Genomic DNA, 9,734 nt, shown 5'->3' with positions numbered 1-9,734 from the left:
CATGCGGCCCCCGCATGGCTGAACTTAGTAGCGATGAAGACGGCAGCGTGTCCGCGTCTTCTCCGCCTTGAACTGCCTCTTCGCCATCGACATTTCCAAGGTCGTCTTCCTCTTCGGGCACATAATCGGCCATCTCTTCGTCTGGTGGTCCCATGTCATTATTTCCTGCCCCGTCGACGTCCTCCTCCTCCTCATCATCATCATCATCTTCACTTCTCCACCGAGTATGGCCATGCATGAGCAGGTGCGCCTTGAATTTACCACCCTGAAAGGGGTCGAGCCCGACTCTTCCTTTGCATTTTTGACATAGACATAAAACATCCTTCAGTCTTTTTCCATACATGTCATCCGCAGTGGATTGCCAGTATCTTTCCACCATCCTTCCATTGACCTTCATGATCACCTGCGCGCGGAGAAAATATTATAACCATGTATATATGCATGAATGGATCAAATTCATACAAAAATTCGGCATGACCTTCCCTAAACATAGGACATATTGAGTTTGCATGCCCGAAATTCACCGAAACGAAATTGAATCAACATTTCGGCAAAACATAGGAAACTCAAATTATGCCACACACAATTCGGTATATTCTCATATCGCCCATATATATAGTTTCGGTCCTATCCACACAAACACTTTTTTTGCTCACCTATGTGTCGAGAGGGATATCGAGCACCTTTCTTCTTAATTACCTAGTAGCTCTATAGATATATAGCTCTGACTAGCTAGCTAGCTAGGGAGAGAGTGAGAGGAGAGGGAGATGAGAAGAGGGAAGGCATTAATGGAAGGGGGTGGTTGATACGTCCATTTTGCATCATGCTTTTATGTCAATATTTATTGCATTACGGGCTGTTATTTCATGTTATGTCACAATACTTATGGCTATTCTCTCTTATTTTACAAGGTTTGCATGAAGAGGGAGAATGTCGGCAGCTGGAATTCTGGGCTGGAAAAGGAGCAAATATTGAAGGGCTATTCTGTGCAACTCCAAAACTCCTGAAACTCCACGGAACACCTTAAAATAAATAAAGAAAAATCGTCGCCAAAGATGAAGGCCAGGGGGCCCACACCCTGCTCACGAGGGTGGGGGGCGCGCCCCCCTGGGCGCGCCTCCTACCTCGTGGGCCCCCTGGTGGCTCTCCGACGCCCATCTTCTCCCATATGAAGTCTTTCGATGAGAAAAAAATAGAAGAGAACCTTTCGGGACGAGACTCCGCCGCCACGAGGCGAAACCTTGGCGGAACCAATCTAGGGCTCCGGCAGAGTTGTTCTGCCGGGGACACTTCCCTCCGGGAGGGGGAAATCATCACCATCGTCATCACCAACGCTCCTCTCATCGGGAGAGGGCAATCTCCATCAACATCTTCACCAGCACCATCTCATCTCCAAACCCTAGTTCATCTCTTGTATCCAATTCTTGTCTCCAAGTCCGGGATCGGTGCTAGTAGGTTGCTAGTAGTGTTGATTACTCCTTGTAGTTGATGCTAGTTGGTTTATTTGGTGGAAGATCATATGTTCAGATCCTTTATGCACAATATTACCCCTCTGATTATGAACATGAATATGCTTTGTGAGTAGTTACGTTTGTTCCTGAGGACAAGGGAGAAGTCTTGCTATTAGTAGTCATGTGAATTTGGTATTCGTTCGATATTTTGATAAGATGTATGTTGTCTAACCTCTAGTGGTGTTATGTGAACGTCGACTACATAACACTTCACCATTATTTGGGCCTAGAGGAAGGCATTGGGAAGTAATAAGTAGATGATGGGTTGCTAGAGTGACAGAAGCTTAAACCCTAGTTTATGCGTTGCTTCGTAAGGGGCTGATTTGGATCCATATGTTTCATGCTATGGTTAGGTTTACCTTAATACTTTTGTTGTAGTTGCGGATGCTTGCAATAGAGGTTAATCATAAGTGGGATGCTTGTCCAAGTAAGGGCAGTACCCAAGCACCGGTCCACCCACATATCAAATTATCAAAGTACCGAACGCGAATCATATGAGCGTGATGAAAACTAGCTTGACGATATTCCCATGTGTCCTCGGGAGCGCTTTTCCTATTATAAGAGTTTGTCCAGGCTTGTCCTTTGCTACAAAAAGGATTGGGCCACCTTGCTGCACTTTATTTACTTTTGTTACTTGTTGCTCGTTACCATTTATCTTATCACAAAACTATCTGTTACCACTTATTTCAGTACTTGCAGAGAATACCTTGCTGAAAACCGCTTATCATTTCCTTCTGCTCCTCGTTGGGTTCGACACTCTTACTTATCGAAAGGACTACAATAGATCCCCTATACTTGTGGGTCATCAAGACTCTTTTCTGGCGCCGTTGCCGGGGAGTGAAGCGCCTTTGGTAGGTGGAATTTGGTAAGGAAAAATTTATTTAGTGTGCTGAAATTTTCTGTCACTTGTTACCATGGAAAGTAATTGCTTGAGGGGCTTGTTTGGGGTATCTTCACCCCGTCCAGTTGAGCCAAGAGTTGCTCCTCAACCTACTGAACCTACTGAACCTATTGAAAATGAAACTTCTTTTGAGATTCCTTCGGGTATGATGGAAAAACTGCTAGCTAACACTTTCGCAGGAGATGGAACAAAGCATCCTGACGAACATCTACGCTTTGTGGATGATATTTGTGGACTATTTAAGCTTGCAGGTGTACCCGATGATGCCGTTAAGAGGAAGGCTTTCCCTTTATCTTTGGAGGGAGACGCATTGACATGGTATAGGCTATGTGATGATACGAGATCATGGAACTATAAAAGATTGAAATTGGAATTTCATCAAAAGTATTACCCTATGCATCTTGTTCATCGTGATCGCAATTATATATATAATTTTTGGCCTCGCGAAGGAGAAAGCATCGCTCAAGCTTGGGGAGGCTTAAATCAATGTTATATTCATGCCCCAATCATGAGCTCTCAAAATGAAGTAATTCTCCAAATTTTTATGCTCGGCTTTCTGATAACAATCGCACCATGCTCGATACTTCTTGTGCTGGCTCTTTTATGATGAAGTCTATTGAATTTGGATGGAATTTATTGGATAGAATTAAACGCAACTCTGAAGATTGGGACCTCGACGAAGGTAAGGAGTCAGGTATGACACCTAAGTTTGATTGTGTTAAATCTTTTATGGATACCGATATTTTCCGTAAGTTTAGCACTAAATATGGACTTGACTCTGAGATAGTAGCTTCTTTCTGTGAATCTTTTGCTACTTATGTTGATCTCCCCAAGGAGAAGTGGTTTAAATATCATCCTCCCATAGAAGTAAAAGTAGCTGCACCTATTAAAGTTGAAGAAAAGATTGTCACTTATAATGATCCTATTGTTCCTACTTCTTATGTTGAGAAACCCCCTTTCCCTGTTAGAATGAAGGATCATGCTAAAGCTTCAACTGTTGTTCGTAAAAGCAATATTAGGACTTATACACCTCCTGAGCAAGTCAAAGTAGAACCCAATATTGCTATTGTTAAAGATCTCTTGTCTGATAATATTGATGGGCATGTTATTCAATTCACTGGTGAAACTGCTAGAATTGCTAAACCCTGTGATAGAGATAAACATAGACCTGTGGTAGGCGTGCCTGTTATTTCTGTTAAAATAGGAGATCATTGTTATCATGGCTTATGTGATATGGGTGCTAGTGCTAGTGTTATACCCATTGACTTATACAAAGAAATTATGCATGATATTGCACCTGCTGAGTTAGAAGATATTGATGTTACAATTAAACTTGCCAATAGAGATACTATATCTCCAATGGGAATTGTTAGAGATGTTGAAGTCTTGTGTGGGAAAACCAAATATCCCGCTGATTTTCTTGTTCTTGGTTCTCCACAAGATAGCTTTTGTCCCATTATATTTGGTAGACCCTTCTTGCGTACCGTTAATGCTACGATAGATTGCAAAAAGAATGTTGTTACTGTTGGCTTGGATGATATGGTTCATGAGTTTAATTTCTCTAAATTTAGTAAACAACATCGTGAGGAAGAATTGCCTAGTAAGGATGAAATTATTGGTCTTGCTTCTATTGCTGTACCTCCTAGTGATCCTTTAGAACACTATTTGCTAGACCATGAAAATGATATGTTCATGAATGAAAGAAGGGAAATAGATGAAGTATTCTTTAAACAGGAACCTATTCTGCAACACAATTTGCCTGTTGAAATCCTAGGGGATCCTCCTCCACCCAAGGGTGATCCCGTGTTTGAGCTTAAACCGTTGCCTGATAATCTTAAATATGCTTATCTTGATGAAAAGAAAATATATCCTGTTATTATTAGCGCTAACCTTTCAGAGCATGAAGAAGAAAGATTATTGAAAACTCTGAAGAAGCATCGTGCCGCTATTGGATATACTCTGGATGATCTTAAGGGCATCAGTCCCACTCTATGTCAACATAAAATAAATTTGGAAGCTGATGCCAAACCAGTTTGTGATCCTCAACGACGTTTGAATCCTAAAATGAAAGAAGTGGTAAGAAAAGAAATACTCAAGCTTCTGGAGGCAGGTATAATTTATCCCGTTGCTGATAGTCAGTGGGTAAGTCCTGTCCATTGTGTCCCTAAGAAGGGAGGTATTACTGTTGTCCCTAATGATAAAGATGAATTGATTCCGCAAAGAATTATCACAGGTTATAGGATGGTAATTGATTTCCGCAAATTAAATAAGGCTACTAAGAAAGATCATTACCCCTTACCTTTTATTGATCAAATGCTAGAAAGACTATGCAAACATACACATTATTGCTTTCTAGATGGTTACTCTGGTTTTTCTCAAATACCTGTGTCGGCTAAAGATCAATCAAAGACTACTTTTACATGCCCTTTTGGTACTTTTGCTTATAGACGTATGCCTTTTGGTTTATGTAATGCACCTGCTACCTTTCAAAGATGCATGATGGCTATATTCTCTGACTTTTGTGAGAAAATTTGTGAGGTTTTCATGGATGACTTTTCCGTCTATGGTTCCTCTTTTGATGATTGCTTGAGCAATCTTGCTCGAGTTTTGCAGAGATGTGAAGAAACTAATCTTGTCTTGAATTGGGAAAAGTGCCACTTTATGGTTAATGAAGGTATTGTCTTGGGGCACAAAGTTTCTGAAAGAGGTATTGAAGTTGATAAAGCCAAGGTTGATGCTATTGAAAAGATGCCATGTCCCAAGGACATCAAAGGTATAAGAAGTTTCCTTGGTCACGCCGGATTTTATAGGAGGTTCATCAAGGACTTCTCAAAAATCTCTCGGCCTCTGACTAATTTATTACAAAAAGATGTACCATTTGTCTTTGATGATGATTGTGTAGAAGCATTTGAAATACTTAAGAAAGCATTAGTCTCTGCACCTGTTGTTCAGCCACCTGATTGGAATTTACCCTTTGAAATTATGTGTGATGCTAGTGATTATGCTGTAGGTGCTGTTCTAGGGCAAAGAGTTGATAAGAAATTGAATGTTATCCATTATGCTAGTAAGACTCTAGACAATGCTCAAAGAAATTATGCTACTACCGAAAAGGAACTTTTAGCGGTTGTATTTGCTTGTGATAAATTCAGACCCTATATTGTTGATTCTAGAGTAACTATTCATACAGATCATGCTGCTATTAAATATCTTATGGAAAAGAAAGATGCAAAACCTAGACTCATTAGATGGGTTCTCTTGCTTCAAGAATTTGATTTACATATTGTTGATAGAAAAGGAGCTGAGAACCCCGTTGCAGACAACTTGTCTAGGCTAGAGAATGTTCTTGATGACCCACTACCTATTGATGATAGCTTTCCTGATGAGCAATTAAATGTCATAAGTACTTCTCGTAGCACTCCTTGGTATGCTGATTATGCTAATTATATTGTTGCTAAATTTATACCGCCTAGCTTCACATACCAACAAAAGAAAAAGTTTTTCTATGACTTGCGACATTACTTTTGGGATGACCCACATCTTTATAAAGAAGGAGTAGATGGTGTTATTAGACGTTGTGTACCTGAGCATGAACAGGAACAGATCCTACGCAAGTGTCACTCCGAAGCTTATGGAGGACATCACGCTGGAGATAGAACTGCACATAAGGTATTGCAATCCGGGTTTTATTGGCCTACTCTCTTCAAGGATGCCCGTAAGTTTGTTTTGTCTTGTGATGAATGTCAAAGAATTGGTAATATCAGTAGACGTCAAGAAATGCCTATGAATTATTCACTTGTTATTGAGCCATTTGATGTTTGGGGCTTTGATTATATGGGACCTTTTCCTGCCTCTAATGGTTACACTCATATTCTAGTTGCTGTTGATTACGTTACTAAGTGGGTAGAAGCTATTCCAACTAGTAGTGCTGATCATAACACTTCTATTAAAATGCTTAAGGAAGTTATTTTTCCGAGGTTTGGAGTCCCTAGATACTTAATGACTGATGGTGGTTCACACTTTATTCATGGTGCTTTCCGTAAGATGCTTGCTAAATACGACGTTAATCATAGAATTGCATCTCCATATCACCCGCAGTCTAGTGGTCAGGTAGAATTGAGCAATAGAGAGCTCAAATTAATTTTGCAAAAGACTGTCAATAGGTCTAGAAAGAATTGGTCCAAAAAACTTGATGATGCATTATGGGCCTATAGAACTGCATATAAAAATCCTATGGGTATGTCTCCGTATAAAATGGTTTATGGAAAAGCATGTCATTTACCTCTCGAACTAGAACATAAGGCATATTGGGCTATTAAGGAGCTCAACTATGATTTCAAACTTGCCGGTGAGAAGAGGTTATTTGATATTAGCTCACTTGATGAATGGAGAACCCAAGCTTATGAAAATGCCAAGTTGTTTAAAGAAAAAGTTAAAAGGTGGCATGACAAAAGGATACAAAAGCGTGAGTTTAATGTAGGTGATTATGTATTGCTATACAACTCTCGTTTAAGATTTTTTGCAGGAAAACTTCTCTCCAAATGGGAAGGTCCTTACGTTATCGAGGAGGTCTATCGTTCCGGTGCCATAAAAATCAACAACTTCGCAGGCACAAATCCGAAGGTGGTAAACGGTCAAAGGATCAAACACTATATCTCAGGTAATCCTATAAATGTTGAAACTAATGTTATTGAAACCGTAACCCCGGAGGAATACATAAGGGACACTTTCCAGAACGTTCCAGACTCCGAAAAGGAATAGGTATGTGGTACGGTAAGTAAACCGACTCCAAAACAATTTTTAAGGCAATATTTCTCCGTTTTGGAATATTTAGAAAAATAGAAAAATAAGTAGCAGTCCGGGGAGGACACGAGGCCTCCACGAGGGTGGAGGGCGCGCCCTACCCCCCTGGGCGCGCCCCCTACCTCGTGAGCACCTCGTGTGCCCTCCGGACTCCGTTTCCTTGCACGATACGTATTTTGGTCGGTAAAAATTCATTATATATACTCCCGAAGGTTTTGACTCTCGTATCACGCAAATATCCTCTGTTTTCGTTTCGAGCTGTTGCTGCTGCAGATTAGAGCAAGATGTCTTCCCAAGATTCGGAGGGAGAGAGCTACATGGCTGATTATATTGCAAATCCCAAGGTATATGGGGATGTGGAGCATTATGGCTGGACCACGAAGGAAGAAGAAGACTATGATCCGAAGAGGAAGGAGGAAACGAGTTCCGACGAAGAGGACTATCCCCTACCTCAACCTGGTGATATGCATGTGGAGTTCAAGAAGTCAAGCCTCCCTAAGGTCCAATCTATCCCACCTCGTTTTTCGCAGGACGGCAAGGCAGCACTATGCAAAAAGATAATGAAACTTGAGCTCGAGAATGAGGATCTAAGGGAGGAAAATTTTAGCCTCAGACACAAGTTGGAGAAGAAAAATGCAACACCTCCACCACCTCCGAGGACATAATCACATGGGTATGGGCACTCCCCCTTGGCAACTGCCAAGCTTGGGGGAGGTGCCCTAGTATCGTATCACCATCACAACTCCTATCTTTACCATTTTTCTTAGTTCGATCCTATTAGTAGTATCTTGATTTAGTAGAAGAAAGTCATGGCATGATCTAGTTTTGTGTTTTGCTTTATGGTCCTTCTTTGTAATCAAGTCTGTGAGCTATATAATAAAGATTAGTGTTGAGTCAAGGGCTTGAGTATTTTGCCATGATCTTGGGTGTTTAGTAGAAATAGAATGAAAAAAGAATCAAGAGTTCATATTGATCTTATTGAAAGTAATGACTTCACATAGAAAGAGTATGATGATTTAAAATTGTTGGGAGTTGGCAAATATAGCTTTGGTCATCGTTGCAATTAATAGGAAGTAATAAGGAAAGAGAGGTTTCACATATAGATATATTATCATTGACATCTTTTATGATTGGGAGCACTCATTAAAATATGACATGCTAAAGAGTTGATGTTGGACAAGGAAGACAACATAATGAGTTATGTTTTCCTACATCTGAGATAAAGTATGTTGTCATGGTTCCTCTACCGTGTTGAGTTTGCCTTTCCCCCTCATGCTAGCCAATCTTCAGCACTAAGTAGAAATACTACTTGTGCTTCCAAATACCCTTAAACCAGTTTTGCCATGAGAGTCCACCATATCTACCTATGGATTGAGTAAGATCCTTCAAGTAAGTTGTCATCGGTGCAAGCAATAAAAATTGCTCTCTAAATATGCATGACTTATTAGTGCAGAGAAAATAAACTTTGCACGAACTTGTTGTGGACGCAATAAAAGCGACGGACTGCATAATAAAGGTTCACATGCAAGGGGCAATATAAAGTGACGTTCTTTTGCATTAAGATTTTGTGCATCAACCCTAAACGCGCATGACAACCTCTGCTTCCCTCTGCGAAGGGCCTATCTTTTATTATTATCCTCTACCTTATGCAAGAGTCACGGTGATCTTCACCCTTCCTTTTTCATTTTATCCTTTGGCAAGCTCAGCATGTTGGAAAGAACATGATATATATATCTAATTGGATGTGGGGGAGCATGAATTATTATTGTTGACATTACCCTTGAGGTAAAAGGTTGTGGGGCAAAAACTATAAGCCCCTATCTTTCTCTGTGTCCGATTAAAACTCCGTAACCACAAGTATCGCGTGAGTGTTAGCAATTATGAAGGACTAAGTGATAGTTGAGTATGTGGACTTGCTTTTAAGCTCTGACATAGACTCTTTCCGATGTTATGATAAATTGCAATTGCTTCAATGACTGAGATTATAATTGTTGGTGCCCAATAAAGTTTCTGATTCATATTTTGGCTTTGTGAAAAGATCATCACTTGAACATAAGTAATCATATGACAAAATTTATATATGTTGCTGTTATGAAGTAATCATGATGCCTTCATGTCCGTATTTTATTTTTATCGACGCCTCTACCTCTAAACATGAGGACATATTTATTGTTATCGGCTTTTCGCTTGAGGACAAGCGAGGTCTAAGCTTGGGGGAGTTGATACGTCCATTTTGCATCATGCTTTTATGTCAATATTTATTGCATTATGGGCTGTTATTTCACGTTATGTCACATTACTTATGGCTATTCTCTCTTATTTTACAAGGTTTACATGAAGAGGGAGAATGCCGGCAGCTGGAATTCTGGGCTGGAAAAGGAGCAAATATTGAAGGACTATTCTGTGCAACTCCAAAAGTCCTGAAACTCCACGGAACACCTTAAAATAAATAAATAAAAATCATCGCCGAAGATGAAGGCCAGGGGGCCCACACCCTGCTCACGAGGGTGGGGGGGCGCCCC

The sequence above is a fragment of the Triticum aestivum genome, chromosome 3B (assembly GCF_018294505.1).
Source record: "Triticum aestivum cultivar Chinese Spring chromosome 3B, IWGSC CS RefSeq v2.1, whole genome shotgun sequence".
NCBI classification, from domain to species: Eukaryota; Viridiplantae; Streptophyta; class Magnoliopsida; order Poales; family Poaceae; genus Triticum; species Triticum aestivum.
The sequence above is the reverse complement of the archived record's forward strand: the minus strand, read 5'-3'. Positions refer to the sequence as shown.